Genomic DNA, 20,963 nt, shown 5'->3' with positions numbered 1-20,963 from the left:
GGAACAAGACAAGGATGTCCACTCTCACCACTACTATTCAACATAGTTTTGGAAGTCCTTGCCACAGCAATCAGAGAAGAACAAGAAATAAAAGGAATCCAAACTGGAAAAGAAGAAGTAAAACTGTCACTGTTTGCAGATGCCATGATACTATACACAGAAAATCCTAAAGATGCCACCAGAAAACTACTTGAGATCATCAATGAATTTGGTAAAGTTGCAGGATACAAAATTAACACATAGAAATCTCTTGCATTTCTTTTTTTTTATTTTTTATTTTTTTACATTTTTTATTTTTTAATTTTTTTTTGGGGGGGTACACCAGGTTCAATCATCTGTTTTTATACACATATCCCCGTATTCCCTCCCTTCCTTGACTCCCCCCACCTCGAGTCCCCCCCACCCTCCCCGCCCCAGTCCTCTAAGGCATCTTCCATCCTCGAGTTGGACTCCCTTTGTTATACAACAACTTCCCACTGACTATCTTTTTACAGTTGGTAGTATATATATGTCTGTGTTACTCTCTCGCTTCGTCTCAGCTTCCCCTTCACCCCCTGCCCCCTCCCAAACCTCGAGTTCTCCAGTCCATTCTCTGTATCTGCGTCCTTGTTCTTGTCACTGAGTTCATCAGTACCATTTTTAGATTCCGTATATGTGAGTTAGCATACAATATTTGTCCTTCTCTTTCTGACTTACTTCACTATGTATGACAGATTGTAGTTCTATCCACCTCATTACCTATAGCTCCATCTCATCCCTTTTTATAGGTGAGTAATATTCCATTGTATATATATGCCACATCTTCTGTATCCATTCATTTGTTGATGGGCATTTCAGTTGCTTCCATGTCCTGGCTATTGTAAATAATGCTGCAATAAACATTATGGTACACGTTTCTTTTGGGATTATGGTTTTCTTTGGGTAGATGCCCAGGAGTGGGATTACTGGATCATATGGTAGTTCTATTTGTATTTTTTTAAGGAACCTCCAAATTGTTTTCCATAGTGGCTGTACCAACTTACAGTCCCACCAACAGTGCAGGAGAGTTCCCTTTTCTCCACACCCTCTCCAACATTTGTGGTGTCCAGATTTTGTGATGATGGCCATTCTGATTGGTGTGAGGTGATACCTCATTGTGGCTTTGACTTGCATTTCTCTGATGAGGAGTGATGTTGAGCATCTTTTCATGTGTGTGTTGGCCATCTGTATGTCGGCCATCTGTATGTCTTCTTTGGAGAAATGTCCATTTAGGTCTTCTGCCCATTTGTGGATTGGGTTATTTGCTTTTTTGGTATTAAGCTTCATGAGCTGCTTGTATATTTTGGAGGTTAATCCTTTGTCCGTTGTTTCATAGGCAATTATTTTTCCCCATTCAGAGGGTTGCCTTTTAGTCTTGTTTATGGTTTCTCTTGCTGTGCAAAAGCTTTTAAGTTTCCTGAGGTCCCATTTGTTGATTCTTGATTTTATTTCCATGATTCTAGGGGGTGGGTCAAAAAGGATGTTGCTTTGATGTATGTCATAGAGTGTTCTGCCTATGTTTTCCTCTAGGAGTTTTATAGTGTCTGGCCTTACATGTAGGTCTTTAATTCTTGCATTTTTATACACTAACAATGAAAGATCAGAAAGAAAAATTAAGGAAACAATCCCATTCACCATTGCAACAAAAAGAATAAAATACCTAGGAATAAACCTAACTAAGGAGGTAAAAGACCTGTAGTCAGAAAACTATACAACATTAATTAAAGAAATCAAAGATGACACAAACACATAGAGAGATATACCATGTTCTTGGATTGGAAGAATCAACATTGTAAAAATGACTGTACTCCTCAAAGCAATCTACAGATTCAATGCAATCCCTATCAAATTGCCAAGGGCATTTTTTACAGAACTAGAACAAAAAATCCTGAAATTTGTATGGAGACACAAAAGACCTCAAATAGGCAAAGAATCTTGAGGGAAAAAAATGGAGCTGGAGGAATCAGACTCCCTGACTTCAGACTATACTATAAAGCTACAGTAATCAAGGCAGTATGCTACTGGCAGGAAAAAAGAAATATAGATCAATGGAACAGGATAGAAAGCCCAGAGATAAACTATGGTCAACTAATCTATGACAAAGCAGGCAAGGATATACAGTGGAGAAAAGACAGCCTCTTCAATAAGTGGTGCTGGGAAAACTGGACAGCTACATGTAAAACAATGAAATTAGAACACTCCCTAACACCATACACAAAAATAAACTCAAAATGGATTAAAGACCTACATGTAAGGCCAGACACTATAAAACTCCTAGAGAAAAAAAATAGGAAGAACACTCTTTGACATAAATTACAGCAAGATCTTTTTTGACCCACCTCCTAGAGTAATGGAAATAAAAACAAAAATAAATAAGTGGGACCTAATGGAACTTCAAAGCTTCTGCACAGCAAAGGAAACTATAAGGAAGACAAAAAGACAACCCTCAGAATGGGAGAAAATATTTGCAAACGAATTGACAGACAAAGGATTAATCTGTAAAATATATAAACAGTTTATCCAGCTCAATATCAAAAGAACAAACAACCCAATCAAAAAATGGGCAGAAGACCTAAATAGGCATTTCTCCAAAGAAGACATACGGATGGCCAGGAAGCACATGAAAAGCTGCTCAACATCACTAATTACTAGAGAAATGCAAATCAAAACTACAGTGAGGTATCATCTCACACTGGTTAGAATGGGCATCATTAGAAAATCTACAAACAGTAAATGTTGGAGAGGATGTGAAGAAAAGGGAACGTTCTTGCACTGTTGGTGGGAATGTAAACTGATACAACCACTATGGAGAACAGTATGGAGGTTCCCTGAAAAACTAAAAATAGAGTTACCATATGACCCAGCAATCCCACTCCTGGGCATATACCCAGAGAACACCATAATTCAAAAAGACACATGCACCCCAATGTTCATTGCAGCACTATTTACAATAGCCAGGACATGGAAGCAACCTAAATGTCCCTCAACAGATGAATGGATAAAGAAGATGTGGTACATATATACAATGGAATATTACTCAGCTATAAAAAGGAACAAAATTGGGACATTTGTAGAGACATGGATGGACCTAGAGACTGTCATACAGAGTGAAGTGAGTCAGAAAGAGAAAAACAAATATTGTATATTAACACATATATGTGGAATACAGAAAAATGGTACAAATCAACTGGTTTGCAAGGCAGAAATAGAGACACAGATGTAGAGAACAAACATGGACACCAAGTGAGGAAAGCTGGGGGGGTTGGGGTGTGGTGAATTGGGAGATTGGGATTGCCATACATACATTACTAATAAGAAAAAAAATTGTGTGCTTTAAATATATGCAGTTTATTGTATGTCAATTGTATTTCAATAAAAGTTCTTAAAAAATAAGTGTTAGCAGCTTCCAAATATAACATAATTTAAGATCTCCAAATATAAAAGGTTTAAGTTATTATTACTGAAGAGTTTTTGTAGCAATGGCAATGCAAGATTCTATTTGGAACATTAATTCCATTTGAATACAAATATTTTGATATAAAAAACAATTAAAAGGAAATTTTTGCTGGGTCATGTTTACTCTCTAAATCACAGACCCAAATGGTTAATATTTTCTTTATAGTTAATAAAATTTTCTCCACAGGTTGGTACACTTACATTTTCATTTTGAGAGATACAAAAGGGGAGATATTGGTGCAAATTGGAAATTGAATGAAACAGGAAATTTATCTTGGTTTAAAATATTTCACTATTCATCATGTGTCATTTTAAACCAACTCATGAAGGGTAAAGATGTCAGAATTTTTTATTTTACAAAAAGCATGCAGTATTTGCTATACTAGAAATTGTTAGTTGTCTAAATTCTAAATACTCTGCTTCATCCCATTTGTAATTTATGTCCATGTCTTCCCCACAGCATTTCTTAAGGTAAAAATCTATATGTAACCTCTTGTTTATTAATAAGAATTTCAATGCTACCTAAGATGTGGCAAGGATTCACCACCTACTGAAAAGTTATAATACATTCTCAGTTTCCTTCATGTCAAACTGATGAATAAGACAACAGCAACTATTTGCAATTGTGGGTGAGATGACAGACAATAAATTTAAAAAAATATTTGATCATTAAACAAACATTAATTCAAAAGGAAATCAAATATTTATCTGTGGGAAAAAGAGCTCAGATTTTCTTACCTTTTGGCAATGTCCCCTGTGCCCATCCAACCTAAAGGGACTACTATAGGTTCCCTAAAATAACACAGACAAATGTAGTCTTTTTAATATATTTTAATAATTTATATATTTAATAGGCATGTATAATATGTTTTTTAAATAATTCTGGCTCATCTATTATATCAGCTGGGAATATACTTACCAATTGAATCATTTATTCCCAATTCTTCCTCTCCTCTCTATATCAGAATTGCACATTCTCTCTGTCACAGAATTTTCAGTATCACCCATCAGAGTGGGATGAATTTACTTTACCATCCTATTGATAATAAGTTGTCTGTATGACTTTCTATGGAGGATAAAATGTGGGAGGAATTTACCCTGTGCCATTTCCCAGCTCCCACTTCAGGCCCAAGAGACACAAGTCTCCTGCTCATTCTCTTGCCCTTCTGCTCATGTTAGAACTACTTCCCTTACGTAGCTGCTGCCCCTCGGCATGCGTCTCAGAATGCCTACTTGGATGAGATCTGAAGGATGCACAGTGAAAAGCCAAGCCTGAAGCCAAGTCACCCAGACAGACCCAGCCAGGATCAGAGCACCCCACAGCCTACCTGAAGATATATAGGTGTTTTTATCTGAGGTCATCAGAATTGGCCCAGCTTAACCACATACACATGAAGTGATAAATGCTTACTGTTGCATGCCATGGGTTACATGCATTGCAGAAATAGCTAGCAGATACACTTTCCCATTTGTATATTGCCATAAACTGTCTCTTAACCTCCAAAATTGCAGCTAAATTTCCACCTGCTTTGTGAGGCACTGATCTCCTTATTTATTGTACTTCCTCATCTCAAGCACAGTTTCTTTTTCTTTTTTCTTTTCTTTCAGTTTACCCATATGCCCACAATAATATTAATTTCATTTACTGAAATATCCTGTCTGTGAATCTGTCTCTTTCAGTGAATGATAAGCTACTGGAAGGCAAGGATTGTGTCTTAATAAATCTAGGGGGCTATTATCTATCACAATGCCACACCTATAGCAGGTAGTAAATATACAAGGGGGAGTCAAAAATTATCCACACCCTGGCTGTAGAATTTATTTTAATTAACTTTTAGAAAAGACAAATACATCATTTTTCAACATTGTCTCCTTGCTTTTCAAGACACTTTGTCCATCTGTCAGCAAGGTTTCGTATTCCCTCATTAAAAAATGTTTTAGGCTGAACTGCGAGCCAGGAATGAACCACTGTCTTCACTTTTTCATCAGAAGTGAATCTTCATCCTCGTAGGGCTGCTTTCAGGGGACCAAACAGGTAAAAGTCCAATGGAGCAACTTCTCTATCCATTCATACACATTTCTTCACAACAAAATGCATTCTCCATACTGCACACAAAGTCTTTGATAAATAATGGCACGAGGTACACCCTCAGACCACAAAAAATAAATCACTGCATGCTGCTCTTCTTTCAAGCACACAAGTGGGGCATCCATTTTTGCTCGCACCTCAGTTGCAAATGAACTTATGTAACACGTTCACACCTGCACAGCAGTGATTGGGGAGACAGTAGCCTTGAACGGAAAGCACTGATAAGACAGTGCAGCCAGCAGAAGTTTTGATATAATCAGAGTGCAAATAATTTTTGACTCACCCTCATGCTTTTCTCAATGACAGAATGAATAGATAGTTTGATGCATTTTCCATTCATTTGATGTAACTTTTCCAACTGAGGATTCAACGTGGTATACATTGCTCTGTCAAAATTATGGGTTAGAAGGAAGGTGAGAACATTTAACCTACTTTAAAAGGGTAGTAGTGTCAGGACTTCCTAGGTGGTGCAGTGGTTAAGAATCCACCTCCTAATGCAGGGGACATGGGTTCAATCCTTGCCCCAAGAAGATATCACATGCCACAGAGCAACTAAGCCCGTGCATCACAACTATTGAGCCTGCACTCTAGAGCCCGTGAGCCACAACTATTGAGCCCATGTGCCGCAACTACCAGAGCCCACATGCTTACAGCCCATGCTCTGCAACAAGAGAAGCCACCGCAATGAGGAGGCTGTGCACCACAATGAAGAGTAGCTCCCGCTCGCCACAACTAGAGACAGCCTGTGTGCAGCAACAAAGACCCAGTGCAGCCAATAAATAAATAAATAAATAAATAAAATTTTTTAAAAGGCAGTAGTGTCAGTTTCTCATCATTATTTGAAAGCATCCTTTGGAGTACCCTCTTAGTGAAATTCTAGAAGAAATCTACCTTCCCTCCCCCACTCCCAAACATAATGGAGTGTGCTAAAAAGGCTTCCGTCTTAATAACTTGTAACTTACTGGTGTTTAAAAAATTATATATCCTGAGATTTCACTCATTATGCATTTTTAGCATTAGAAGTTTGAATCTCAGTGTACAGTTGGAAAAACTGATGATTAGATCACTGTTTGCTATACATGCTAGGAATATAAAGGAACCAATTGGAAGGCTGTGAAGAATAGCTAGAACTGTGGCTTTCGCTTAATACAGCACCTGACCAAAAATTTCAGGCTGAACTTGAGCCAGGATACTTGCAAATATCATGTCAAATACTTGATAGAGATTTGTGGAAAAAAAGAAACATTTGATTTCTAGAGCTTTTTCCCCCAATAATTTTCAGTTTTATTAAACTATGATCAGAGTGATATTTGTAATATTTATGGAAATTACTGAATGTTTTATTTTAAGTATGTTAAATTTTTATAAATGTTCCATGTGTGCTTGATAAGAAGTCTAATTTTTTTCCCCTTGTGAGATAGTTTATCCTTCTTCTGAAAGTTTTAAGGATACTTCTTAAATCTTTACAAAATTAAAATTTTTTACTAGTGTATATCATGGAGTTGATCATTGCAGGTCATTTTTCCAGGTTTTTGGTGGGACTTTTAAATATGTTGATACAAATTTTCTTCTATTTCTGGAAACTGTTCTTGTACAATGGTTTTAATATGCATTTTGTTCCATCATCTTAATTTCCACAGGGACTCCAATTGTACAGATGTTATTTTTTCTTTGTCTTCGATTCCAACCAATTTTTTCTCACACATTTTTATTTACTTAACCATTTTTATTGCATTGGTTGTTTCCTTGTTTTCTTCAATGCCTTTTTAATATTCTCATTTAAATATTTTTTCTTGAGTGCTTTGGAATTCAGTCATAATTTCTAATATGACTGTCTTTTTCTTCTATTTCTTTCCAGAGATCATCAATTCTTATATTGTTATCTCCCCCTTTTTCCCATTTCTATTTTTACTATTAAAATTTCTGATTCAAATTATTTTCTCATACCCCTAAATGCTTGAGGATACTTAATTCAGTTTTTAAAACTGTGTTATATAGGTTTTTGTTGTTTCACACACACACACACACACACACACACACACACCGGGCAGTTGAAGAATGTTAATTCCTCAACTATTCAACTATTCTGCAGTCAGAATGTTTAGTTTGTAATGGCTTATAAGATTCCTAGTTCAAGAGTGCCCTCTTCTGTCAGAGTAGAAAATTATGTTTCATTTCCTTTTTTGCGTGTCTGAGGGGCTGGGGGGATGGTTGAGTGATCTTTGATATCGTCTACTTTATTCTACCTTGCAGAATACTGAATTTTCTCCTCTTGCTTTTTTCCTCTTTTACTATGTACTTTCAAAGGTGTCTCTTCTTTTCTTTTCACCATCACCCCTTCCCACAAAGATATTTTAGCCTCTTCCTTGCTTTGACCTACCTGCATGCTTTAAGCATTTTCAAACAGAGGATAATCTCTCTCTTTCTCATATGGTTTTAGAAAAATTGAAATAACCTAAACACAGATCCTCTAATCTCTGTTCGGTAGAGTTTTCTCGAAATTGTACTTGGATTTCCAAATTCTTGTGGCAGAAAGCACAGAGAAAACTGGCTGGAATTTGGTGTTTGTTTTTCAACTTACAGGCAACTTAGTTTTCGTTGTTCACAATCCTCATGTTATATTGGCAGCTTGAGTTTCTGTCATTTTATTTGTTTTGTTGATCTTCGTTGCTGATTTTGTTAAAGAAGTTGGGGTACCAAACTTACATACCTGACATTGCCTTGACTACCCCAAACTATCTGCCTAATAATTTCTAGCATGCCTTGGGCATTGTCAATACCATATTGGTGAGAACCTGGGATTTGTTGTCTTCTTTTACAAATGTTAAATTTTGTCTTGTTTGGCAGTTAAGTCACTTGTGGATCAGTCTGAGACTTTCCATGCTTGCTTCTTTTTAAACTTTGTTGGTGTTGGTTGACAGTAGTTATTATTATAGAGACAGTGTAGTGTTACTACTAAGGTGTGATCCATCTGTTGCCTCCAGGATGTTCCTGGTGTTCAGTGAGCAATCGCCACTCTGATTGGTCAGAACTCAGAAGACTGCTGTAAGTAAACTCTGATAATTGTTTATCTTAGGGCTCCCTGGTAGGGTACTTTTGCCTGGGTTTATGGAATTATCCACCACACACATGCAGCTTTGCATTCAATAACAGACCCATGGGACCTCTTACAGATTTCTGGAGCTTTCTCTCTGTGTAGCTTCATCACTTCCAGTACATTAGACTCTTTTAATCCTGTAATATCTGCTTCGTAATCTCAAGAATGTTGCCTTTCTGGGGTTCCTTCTCCTGTAATGGGTTTGGAAATTTTCTCCAGGCTGAAAGCTAGGGAAATTGTAAGACTTCCCTTCTCTCAGATATCATAATTCCTATGCTGCCTGCTTTACAATGTCTAACTGAATTGTTTTTACTCACAACAGTTAAGACACAAATGTGTATTTTTGTCCCCCTGTCCCCCCTACACACACCAACAACCAATTCTCCAACTCTCTGGACATCAACTGGATGCTATGGAATTCAGTTCAATTGTGACACTAACTGGTATTAACACAGTCCCCTGAGGTTAAGGGCTCAGTTCCACAAGACTGCCCCTACTTGAGACATCACTCGCAAGTCCCAAGTTGCCACCTGTACTTTTGACCAACCAGCTATAAATCCAGAGATACCATGACTCCCTCCTCAGGTCTGATAATTTGCTAAAGTGACTCATAGAACTCCAGAAAGCCCTTTACTTACTACGACCAGTTTATTGTAAAAGATACAATCAGGAACAGCCCAATAGAAGTGAATAGGGCAAGGTACAGGAGGAGGCACACGGAGCCTCCACGTCCCTTCCCCATATGCCATACTTCCAGCACTTTTATGTGTTCAGTAACCCAGAAGCTCTCTAGACTCTGTTGTTTAGTGGTTTTTATGGTTGTTTCATTAAACAATCGTGACTGATTAAATTTTTGGCAGTTGGTGATTAACTCAATCTCCAGCCCTACCTCCAGGGGGTAAGGCTGGACATTCCAACCCTCTAATACTGACTTGGTTTTTGTGGCAACCAGCAACCTCTGCTGATGCTATCTAGGAGCCCATCAAGAGTTGCCTCATAGGAAGATCTAAATAGACACTTCTCCAAAGAAGACATACAGGTGGCCAAAAAGCACATGAAAAGGTGCTCAGCTTCACTGATTATTAGAGAAACGCAAATCAAAACTACAATGAGGTATCACCTCACACTGGTCAGAACGGCCATCATCAAAAAATCTACAAACAATACATGCTGACAAGGGCCTGGAGAAAAGGGAACCCTCCTACAGTGTTGGTGGGAATGTAAATTGGTGCAGCCACTAAGGAGAACAGTATGGAGGTTCCTTAAAAGACTAAAAATAGAGTTTCCACATGACCCAGCAATCTCAATCCTGGGCATGTACCCAGAGAAACCCATAATTCAAAAAGACACAGGCACCCCAATGTTTACTGCAGCACTATTTATGATAGCTAAATGTCCATCAACAGGGGAATGGATAAAGAAGATGTGGTATACAAATATACAATGGAATATTACTCAGCCATAAAAAAGAATGAAATAATGGCATTTGCAGCAACATGGATGGACCTAGAAACTGTCATGCTGAGTGAAGTAAGTCAGACAGAGAAAGACAAATATCATATGATACTGCTTATATGTGGATTCAAAAAATGGTACAAATGAACTTACAAAACAGAAATAGAGTCACAGATGTAGAAAACAAAGTATGGTTTCGGGGGTAGGGATAAACTGGGAGATAGGGATTGACATATATACCCTACTATATATAAAATAGATAACTAATAAGGACCTACTGTATAACACAAAAAACTTAATACTCTGTAATGGCCTATATGGGAAAAGAATCTAAAAAAGAATGGATATATGTATAGGTATAACTGATACACTTTTCTGTACACCTGAAACTAACACAACATTGTAAATCAACAATACCCCAATACAATTTTTTTAAAAAAGAATACATAACTGGGGCTTCCTAGGTGGTGCAGTGGTTGGGAGTCCGCCTGCCAAAGCAGGGGACATGAGTTCAATCCCTGTTCCAGGAAGATCCCACATACCGCAGAGCAACTGGGCCTGTGTGCCACAACTACTGAGCTGCACTTTAGAGCCTGTGAGCCACAACTATCGAGCCCATGTGCTGCAACTACTGAGGTCCACGTACCTGGAGCCCATGCTCTGCAACAGGAGAGGCCACGGCAATGGGGAGCCCACACACCACAATGAAGAGTAGCCCCCACTCACCGCAACTAAAAGAAGGCCCACGCACAGCAAAAAAGACCCAACACAGCCAATAAAATAAATAAATAAATAAATTTATTAAAAAAAAGAATACATGACTTGCATTGAGGGTAAATATTGCCTTATGAAGTTTTCATTTTAGTTCTATATATGTATATGTTTGTATATGTGTTTTTGTACATGTAAGTAAACTGTGTTTCACTGGAAAAAATTAAAAAGAATGGCCTCATTAAAACAAACGATGCTTCTGTCTGTCCAGAGATTCCCAAGATTTTAGGAGCTGTGTGTCAGGAACCAAGGACACAGATCAATTGTATATCATACAGAAACAAGTTGCTTTATATGTTTTGTCTAGTTTCCTAGTTATTTACACTGAAGATCTGAATCAGTTATTCCATTACAGTGGAAGTGGAAGATTTGGGCCGCATTAATTTTTCAAAGCTTTATAGGTGATACTAATATGAAACTAGCTTTAAGAACCACCACTTCGGTTTCGTAAGGAGTGATAAGATGAAAGAACATAATGATTATCTCGATAATTAAGAATGCTATAAATAGCTAATAGTCATTGAGTGTTTATTGTACTATAGCTGTTCAAAGCACTTTGAAGTGGGAATTAATCAATATCAGTTTTTCAGGTCCCCTTTAGTGAAACCCAATTCAATCCAGTTCAACCAAAAGAAAGCTGGGGGGTGTTTTGAGAAGTAGGTAGGACTTCCTCAGGGATCAAGTCTAGGGAGTCAAAGTGGTTGCCAGCATTACATATTGTCTCTTCTCCTTTCTTTCTTATTTCTCTGTTTCTCTTACCAAACACACACACACACACAGACACACACACACACACACAGTGTGTATCTGTTGCCTGCTTTTGCTTGCAAGGAAGAGGACACTTGAATCAACTCAGTAAATAATAATGACATGTGTTAACCATCATAATAGAAAGTCCAGTCTTTCCAGTGGAAAACAAAATCCTTCAGAATGTTTGATTTAGGGAGTCACCTATGTTATCAAAAATCTTAGGTGTTTTTTCCCTGTCTGCCCCAACAACTTCAATGTTTGTTTCATATTCAGTACAGTTTGTTGATAACTACAGATGTTTCATGAAGTACACAGAAACACAGTAACATAGAGAAGATGAAAAAGGTTACCTCTTCCTAATGAGGAAAAACGTCCCAGTAGAACGCTTTTCATAATTGTTTGGTCAGAACTGGGACGTATGCCCACCGTAGAATCAATTACTTACCCGAGCTGGGGGTGAGTAATCACCCAGCCATGGCCCTCAAACAAGGGAAAACCTTTGAAGAAAAGTGCAGGTAAGTGCAAGAAGCAATCAACACCTACCGCAGGGAGACAGGTTCACTGTCAGAGAAGATGGGGTTGGACAGAACATGTACCACGTGCTGCCTATTATAACCCTCCTTGCCCATATACAAATGGTGCATTTAAGCTTCACTGTGTTTAACTAATCTGCTCAAAACAACACAGGTGGGAGTTGGAGGAGGTCAAGTTGGAGGTCACATGATCTGATTCCAAAACTGAGGCTTTTAATCAATATTCAATAGAATGGCTTTAAAGATAATACGTTTATGAACTCATACTAATATCAGCGATAATTCACCTCAACTCATTTCCCAGATGCCTTTAGTTAACAATGATTGTCTGCATTTTCCTTCTAGTCATAGAGTCCCCAGAAACCTGGAAAAGCATATCTTGTGCTTTTCTCATACTTGGAAGCCCACTGGGTAACCTGAAGGGGTTTGTGCGGGATCATTTTGCCTGTTCAAGTGATAATTTCCGAAGAAAGGCATCCCTGAAGTGCAGAGAGTTGTTTCTCTCTCTGCACCTTAGAGGCAAACCTCTGGAGGGCAGAATTAAGTAACAGAAAAAGGAAAAGGTCACGTGTATCACAGCAATGAGAAATCTTTGTGGCTAAGTCAGCTCTCTACTGTTCGGCTACTCTTTGATGTTGGTAAAAGTTTCCTTAGTGGGAGGGGCAGAGGGAAAAGGACAGGGGAATAAAGGGATGACTTCAATTTCCAGGTCTAAATAAAGAAGGGAACAGCACATCCACCCAATACCTAATATGGGTGTCTCTTCCTAAGAGCTGGACACGTGTTTATTAAAGTGCGCATAAGCTTCTGAGTTATAGCCTCCAAAATAAACTGGAAGGAACACAGGAGAGGAAGCCGACTCGCTGGACATTTGGTAAGCCCTCACAGAAAGCCAGCTAGTAACAAGAACCCATGCAGAACTGAAGGGAGTTTCCCAGGGATTATTTGTAGAATTGCTTTCTTAATAGATACTGCAGTGCATGGCCCAATTCCCCCGTGAGGGGCCAAAGCACGCACTCCCTCAGATGCTAAGAATCAGCATGTGGGCTGTTGATGGCTCAGAACTCGATCCCTCACCAGGAATTAACCTTGACCACGCTTCCTCTCTGGCGACAACTTGAAATCCAAAGAGTGATCTGCGTAGAAGTACACATTCCCAGCCACCATGCCTCCCTCTGGGACAACTCTTGAGGGCCAGCTCACCTCCAGAGCTCTTGTTAGGACCAACTAAGGGCTGTGCTGTGATTCCATCATAGTTCATGTTCCCTCTTGCCCTCTTCCTGCTGCCTTCACTCCTTTACTGTTTCTCATCCCCAAAACAACCTGCCAATAATGTCACTGCATGCGAATCTTCTCAAAGTTTGTTTCCTTTGCAACGTAACCTAAGAAACTTTATCCATATTGAAACACCTGTTAGAGTAACCCCCTGCCTGGGACTGAGAGTTTTCCCTAGACGTGGGGCATTCAGTGGCTAAATAGGAGTACGAGGCCAACCAGGATTGCTGTTCACTTAATGATATACCTGTTTTAGTCTCCAGACTCCATCCAAAGGTGGGGCAAGGATTTCATGGACATTCTACCACGATATACATTGAAATCTTTATCTTTTGACGATCTATGCAAATATCTCTGTGTTATTTTCCCCGGCCTCTGGAAACCAGTCTCCATATCCAGTTCCACTAGACATCTTCCTTATACACTACTGACAGAATCATCTTCCTTGATCTGAAACTCTAATAAGGTAACAGACTCCTCCTACCTACTTTAGAACCTTGCCGTGTTTCTTTGGTTGTGCTGCTTTGTTTCAGTGAGATCTTTCTAAGGTGGAATTATGGTCATGTCACTCTGATGCTTTCTACTGTGCAGTAGTTCCACTCTATTGTCAGTGTAGAGTCTAAACCCCAAGTCCACATGTCCATTCAGGAAACGACCCTCAGCTCTCTAGCGCATGCATTTCTGCTCCAACTACACATAACTATCAAGTTACAGCACTGGTGATAAGACTGGCTCTCTCCCCCAGCCCCTGGAATTACTTTGATCTTAATAACTCCATGAGGCACGGGGACAATCCCCATTTTACTGGCGAGGAAACTGAAGCTCAGAATGCTTACGGGATGTGCTCAAAGCTACACAGCGGGTTGACTTGCAGACTTAGAACTGAAATCCACTCTGAGTCTTTTTCTCTACTGCCTTAATTAACCAGAGGAATGGTCCTGGTCCGTGACATGACCAGGGAAGGAGGAACATGCCCAGCGCCTTATAAAGGGCCCTTACATGGAGTTAGAACAGGTGTTTCTGACAAGATTCTTCTGATACGTAGAGAAATTTTCCTAATATGTTTACTATACAATGCTTTTGTTAGAACAAGGTACTGCTATCTGCCTTGAGATCATCATTATATATGTACAAATCTACCGTCTCCATGCTGTGGGCAGTGTCCTTTTATTTATTGTTTTTGTCATTTTAAAGTTTTTATTTGAGGATAATATACATATAAGAAAGTGTAATATATTGTAAGTGTACAGCTTGATGAATTTCCACAAAAATGACACACCCTTTTAACCAGCATCCAGATCAAGAAATAGAACAACACTACCAACACTTCAGAGCCCCCCTCATGACCTTTATGGTACTGTCCCATGGGTAACACTATTCTGACTTCTAACAGTTAACATTAGTTACGTCTGCTTATGTGCCTTATAGAATGACACATTTATTGGCCATTTGAATATCTTCTCCTGGGAAATGCCTGCTTAGGACTTTTAAGGCTGGCTCTCTCTTGATCAGAAGCTTGCACACATTTTATCTCCATTAGAAAATCCCTTCTTCTCTCCTCTGCCTGACAATCTCCAGTTTGACATATTTTCTCTACTACTTTGGGGTTAGATATCCCTCTTTGTGGTCCTGTAGCCTCCCACCTGTACCTCCATAGTTGTGTATCCAATCTCCCCATTATCAGAAGGAACCTCCTCTTGCTTCCATATGGAAAACAGAAAGGGCTATTCACAGTGGGAATCTGATCATCACTCACCTCTTGTCTCAGTCTACACAACTGCATTAACAAAAAATCAGTAGCTACCTCACTGATCTTAGACTGAAAATCATTGTATTTCATGTGATCTATATGAGACTCTACCTCTCCAGCCCTTGCTTCCCTTCTGTGATTCAGCTACTCGGGCCTCCTTTCAGCCCCTCATATTATGCTTCCCCTGGTACTGTGCTTTCCCGCTGTTACATATACTTTTCTTTCTAGATAGGATACTCTTCTTCTTTCCCCTGCCCTTCACCACACCCTAATCAACAGATACTACATTTACTTACATCCTTCAGTTATAGCCTAATCATCTCTTGCACGTGGATTTTTTTTGGCCTCCTATTTATACCTAATCTTAGATTCTACACTTTTATAGGAACCTGCACTTCATCTTCATGGTTCTTATTGGAGATGTAGAAGTCTTAGGTCAGGTTTTCCCCCAATAGACTCTGAGATGGACATTTGTATAGAAAAGGTTTTGGGGGAATATGCTTTGGGTCAAAACCTGTGGGTGAGTGAAACAGGTAAGAGTGAACAATGAAAAACACTGAATTATAAACACATACAACCCAAGGGTATCACTAGAGCTAGGATGAGTCTTCATAACTGTCCTCTTCTGAGACACGTATACCTCCTCCTTGACCAGTGACTCTAAGTGGCATGTCTCAAGAATAGGTTATGTGTTTGGATAAGCTAGCTCTCTTCTTTTGAGGGAAATTCCTGGAGAATGATTCACCTAGGAGACGCACCTCGGAGACACACCTGGGGGGCACAGCTTGTACTGTTAGATCTCCTTTCTTCCTGTGATAAGTTCTAGAAACATCTCCTCCAGGATTCTGGTTGGTTTATCCTTCTACTGTGGCTAATCCTGAGGCCACAATGAACACTCATGCTCTTCCTCTACTACACGTTTTAGATTCCACCTCATCCTGGCTAGCGCCTCTGTTGGTTTCAGGTGCCTTACATAGTCAAGTGACCCTAATCCTCATACCAAGGGGGTATTACCGGCAGTCACCATGCTCTTCTCAGGCCACAACTGCCTTACTTATCAATTTCCTATTAAATTTGGGCAAGAGGGTACCAACAGATGTGATTTTGGATCTCTTGAACACCAAACATATTCTTTGGTACCTAAACATTCTTTTTTTTTTTTAATTTGTTTTTATTTTTATTGGGCTATAGGGGGTGGGTTGGTAAATAATCCCTGAAAGTTATGCCCTAGTAGGGAACTGTCCTTTCTAATTTTCCTGGGAGAGCTTTCAGAGCTTTTTCTTTTTCTTGGAGCCGCTGCTCTTGCTGGCAGCAGCCTCTTTCACTGTTGAGGGGCTCCTCCTTGGAAGAGAATTTCCACTTTTTCTTGGGGACTTTCTTGTTTCCTGACTCTTCAGGGTCACTAACTGGTTCCTCTTTGGGAAAAGATTTCTTCCTCTTGGGAAGACTTCCACTGTCAGCTGTCTCTTCAAGGTCACTACTAACCAGCTCCTCCTTGGAAAAAGATTTCTTTTGGGGGAGTTTGGAGAAGGAGACAGATGGGTCTTCCATTCCATTCTCCTGAGGAGTCTCCTGGGGCTTTTGCTTTTTCTTCTTTTTGGGTCTTTCACGTGTCTCCTCACACTTCTCTGGGGTACTACTGCTGTTTTCTGAAGATGCCAGGGCAATCGCAGCCAGCTTTTTCTTTTCCTTCTTCAAGCGTTTCTTCTCCTGTCTCTCCAACCTCCTAGTAATCTCAGCAGCTGCTTCCTCTGCCTGAACCATTGCCTCCTTCACGGCACCCAGATGCTTTCGTGGAATCTCTCCAGTCTCACAGGACAACCACTCCTCAACTTGTTCTCGAAGCTTCTCCCCAAATGCACTGGTGGGTACCTCTGGACATGCACGTACGTAGGTACACAAAGCACGTCAGCTCTTAAGGGGACAAACTACTCCCCACCCCCAGTATCCCCTCTACCCTCAGCTTCACTCAGACCCAAAGTATCAATACTCACTAGGTGACCTAAACATATTCTCGAGCAGAGCCCTATCTCCTCCTGATAAACAGAGTTCATTACCCTAACCAGGTTGGTAATTCCCTTTTTTTTTTTTTTTTTTTCTTTTTGACTGCTGATTTCCTGGCACACATATCCTGAAGTAACCAGATGGCAGCTATAGTTGAAAGTTGAATGAGATTATGTCTGTGTCCTCTGGCAAGGGATCAGGACTTCTAAACCTTTAGAGTCAATAGTTGCAGTTAGTGGAAGCACAAACTCCCCAAATGAATCACTAGGAGTGGTGATATGTGTGGTTACTCCAACTTCCTGCCATGTTTCTCAGACTCATATATCTATTGGGTGCACTGGAAAATACAATGGTCATTGATTTAGGGTGTATACTCCGTCCTACTGGATGGATGCTCTCCCATACACTCAGGGGTCATTGCCAGTCAGTATTTCAAGAATCATTTTCATTGCTCTACCAGTCTAACAGATTGTAGGGTGCATATGTGATAGAACCAGTGGGTCCCCAAAGAATTTGCCCGCAGCCATAATACTTTTGCTCTGAAGTGGATTACTTGGTCTGATGTGATGATTCACACCCTCTTAAGTCCTAGACAATGAGGATGGTTGAGGTTCTACAGGCAGGAAAGGGAAACTCATAACCAGAGTACCTGCCAACTTCAGCAAGGATAAACTGTTGCCTCCTCAGTGCTAGGAAGGATCTAATGCAAACATTTGTAACTAAGTGGCTGGTTGTTGTTCTGAGTGACTAATGCCACATTAAGGGCTCCGAATTGGTCTCAGTCAATGGCAATACGGACATGTGATAGTTAGATCTGCTTTGGTGAGCCCGTGGGCCCATGTGTTGCTTCTACCCTGACACTAAGGATAAATTTATAGGACTCTTATTCTGGGACTGGGCTGACCTATGATAGAGACAGGCTGAGGTCAGCTGGGCAAGTCATGCTGTCTACTTTGTTGTTTAGTGCCTCTCTATGGTTGTATCAGTTCCCTGCTGGTGCTGAAAAAATTTCCCACAAACTTAGTGTCTTAAAACAAAGCAAATTTATTATCTTACAGTTTTGGAAGTCTGAAGTGGGTACCATGGGATTAAAATCAAGCTGTCAGCAGCGTTCCTTCCGGACAGTTTAGGAGAGAATTTGTTTCCTAGCCCTTTCTAGCTTCCAAAAAACTACCAGCATTCTTTGACGCAAGACCACCTGCCAGAAATCACATCGCTCCAAATTCTGTTTCATTTACCACATCTCTGATGGTGGCTTTCCCGCCTTACTCCGTCACTTATAAGGAGCCTACTGATTACATTGAGCCTACCCAGATAAACCAGGATGATCTCCCTGTTTTCAAGATCCTTAACTTAATCGCATCTGCAAAGTCCCTCGTAACATGCAAGGTAACATATTCACAAATTCCAGGGCTAGGAAGGAAGATATCTTAAGTATTATTCTGCCTATCACAAAGGTGGATGCATTCTACTAGACACCATCATGTGATACAAAGCTGTTCACATTTGCGCTCACTTCCATCAATCCATCTATATGCTTATATCCTGGATGTCTTTCTCTTTGGTTTTTCAAATCATTTTCTTTCAAGGCCTCCAACCATTGCCCTACATAAAGGTTAATCCATTGGCAGGATTCATTTTCACTGCTCTTTTTCAAGGATATGTCCACTGGTGTTTTAGTGCAGCACACGTGTGCGTACACACAAACACACACATACATACACACATTGAGCCATGCCATCTGTGACTTAACCCCAATTAGTGGTTTGCTGTCAGAGAGGAAGGAGGGGAAGATTCTTAAGAGTATGCATATTTTCTTATAGGGAAAATCTTCTGAATCATCTTCAAGTAAAGAGGAAGAAGCACTAGCCTTTAACAATAAAAAGTGGACCACTTCTCTAGGTCCAAGGATTTTAGAGAGATTTAGGATTCGAGATTTTTATATGGAAGACTCAGACCTACTACTTGTGGTTGGCATCTAAAATGGGGCGGGGGGGGGATCTCCTGGGACTGAGCCCTTAACCTGTGGGATCTGACATTATCTCGGGGTAGACAGGGTCAGAATTGAGTTAAACTGTAGGACACCCTTCTGGTGTCATAGAAAGTTGCTTGTTGTGGGGAAAAACCTCCAAACACCTGCTGTCAGAAATGTTGCGAGGGTGGTGTAAGAGTAAAAGACAAACACAGGAGCGAAGACTGGTTTTTTCCTAATCCATTGGCTTTCACACTTAGCCTCTAATTGTCGATTACTCACCCCCAGCCTAACATTGTCTTATTCAGTACATCCCTTGCTTGACAACAGCCATAGAGTCCTACCATCCCAACGGTCATTACCTCCCCCAAACTTTTTCAAATGCCTGGGTAACTGTTCTTGCTCATACTTCCCTTCCACTGGGATCACATCTCAGTTCATCACAGGTGAGAGTTTTAACAATGGCTCCACTACAGCATGACAGTGGATTCTAAGCCCTGAGATGTGAACACGACTGATATCACTTCTAAAGAGAGATTTTGGTCAGCAAAAGTCTCCTCTTTTTCTTCCTCTGCCTTAGTTACTGGGAAAGGGCTAGAGTCACAGACAGTGCAACTATGAGCAGGCATAGCCTCTGTTAGCTAGGGTCCCTTGGTGACAGTGTTAAGCACAGCCCCATGCTGGCGTGCACAGAACGTTTAGAGTGAGTGAGAAACATTTTACTCTGTTGTGCAAATAAGATTTGGAGGTTGTTAGAGCATAACCTAGGGTATGCAGTTTACTACAGGGAATGTTATAGAAAGGGTAAAAGTGAACATGGGTAAGAGTCATTAACATGTGGAAAAGAGCTGAGAAAGTAATATTTTAAAGACCTGTTTAGTTGGAAGCAGTCTTTCTGAAATTGAGAGCAAGAGTTAATTAGCTGAGAATGAGTGATAAGTAATGTAAGAGGGGATTCTACAATAAAGAGTGTCTGTTAGATAAAATCAGTATAAGACTTAAAAGACTGATTGACTCTCTCTCTCTCTCTCTCCCCCTTTTGAATCTAGATATGATATTGCCAGTGGTCCTTAACCTGTGCTCACCAGTCTCCTGTAGAATTCTCTGTCCATAATCCTGTGTTCGCCTGCTTCTTAAAACAGTTGTCATGTGCTCTTACAAAATCTCATGGCTGCAGAGGGTCAAAGCCACCCCAAGAATGCAAAGCAAGTCAGGACTGTCATGGCTTCGAGAGAATAGTGTTACATAAATCACTTTACCCTTTTTCCTCTATGAGTAATACCTTCCCGAAACAAGGAATAAATGCAGAGTTTGTACCAGGGAGTGAAACTGAGTAGTATCACAAGATTACCCAACCTAGCCACCATTATTGATGTTGGAGAATTAAAGTCGTCAAGCTGTAGTTACATTTTTCAAGGACTTATAAAAACCTTTTAACTCTCGTCATGGTTCAAGTAGTTGGCAGGGTCTGAATCTGACTTTGAGCTTCAGATTTGGAAAATCAAGGAATTCAAAGCACATCTCAGCCAGCATCCCTTACCCTCCTGTGGCTTTCCCCTCAGACTATAAATGGATCCTGTTTTTGAAAGCAAGCCCAGATTTCCTTAAAACATGTTCCAGTCTCTTGAAATTCACGAAGAGTATATTTCAAATGAAGGCTGTGCTTTTCTGTGCACCCTCTTTTTGGAGCATCCTCTTTGTAAGCATTCCAATTCCCTTGCATGGGTTTGTGCCACTCTCGCTGAGTACATGTCATGCCCATCATTACACATTTCAACCAGACTCCCCAGATG

At 40.1% G+C, this 20,963-nt stretch overlaps 1 non-coding gene and 1 pseudogene across 1 annotated transcript; both read right to left on the bottom strand.

Annotated features, from left to right (window-relative positions):
* Positions 1–16,441: 16,441 nt before the first annotated feature.
* On the bottom strand, positions 16,442–20,319 carry LOC130838040 (nucleolar protein 56-like; annotated as a pseudogene).
* LOC130839477 (small nucleolar RNA SNORD56) lies at positions 17,160–17,216 on the bottom strand. The gene has a single exon (XR_009049864.1). It is a non-coding gene; the product is annotated as a small nucleolar RNA SNORD56 (small nucleolar RNA).
* Positions 20,320–20,963: the final 644 nt, after the last annotated feature.

Source organism: Hippopotamus amphibius, chromosome 16 (assembly GCF_030028045.1).
Source record: "Hippopotamus amphibius kiboko isolate mHipAmp2 chromosome 16, mHipAmp2.hap2, whole genome shotgun sequence".
NCBI classification, from domain to species: domain Eukaryota; kingdom Metazoa; phylum Chordata; class Mammalia; order Artiodactyla; family Hippopotamidae; genus Hippopotamus; species Hippopotamus amphibius.
The sequence above is the reverse complement of the archived record's forward strand: the minus strand, read 5'-3'. Positions and strand labels throughout refer to the sequence as shown.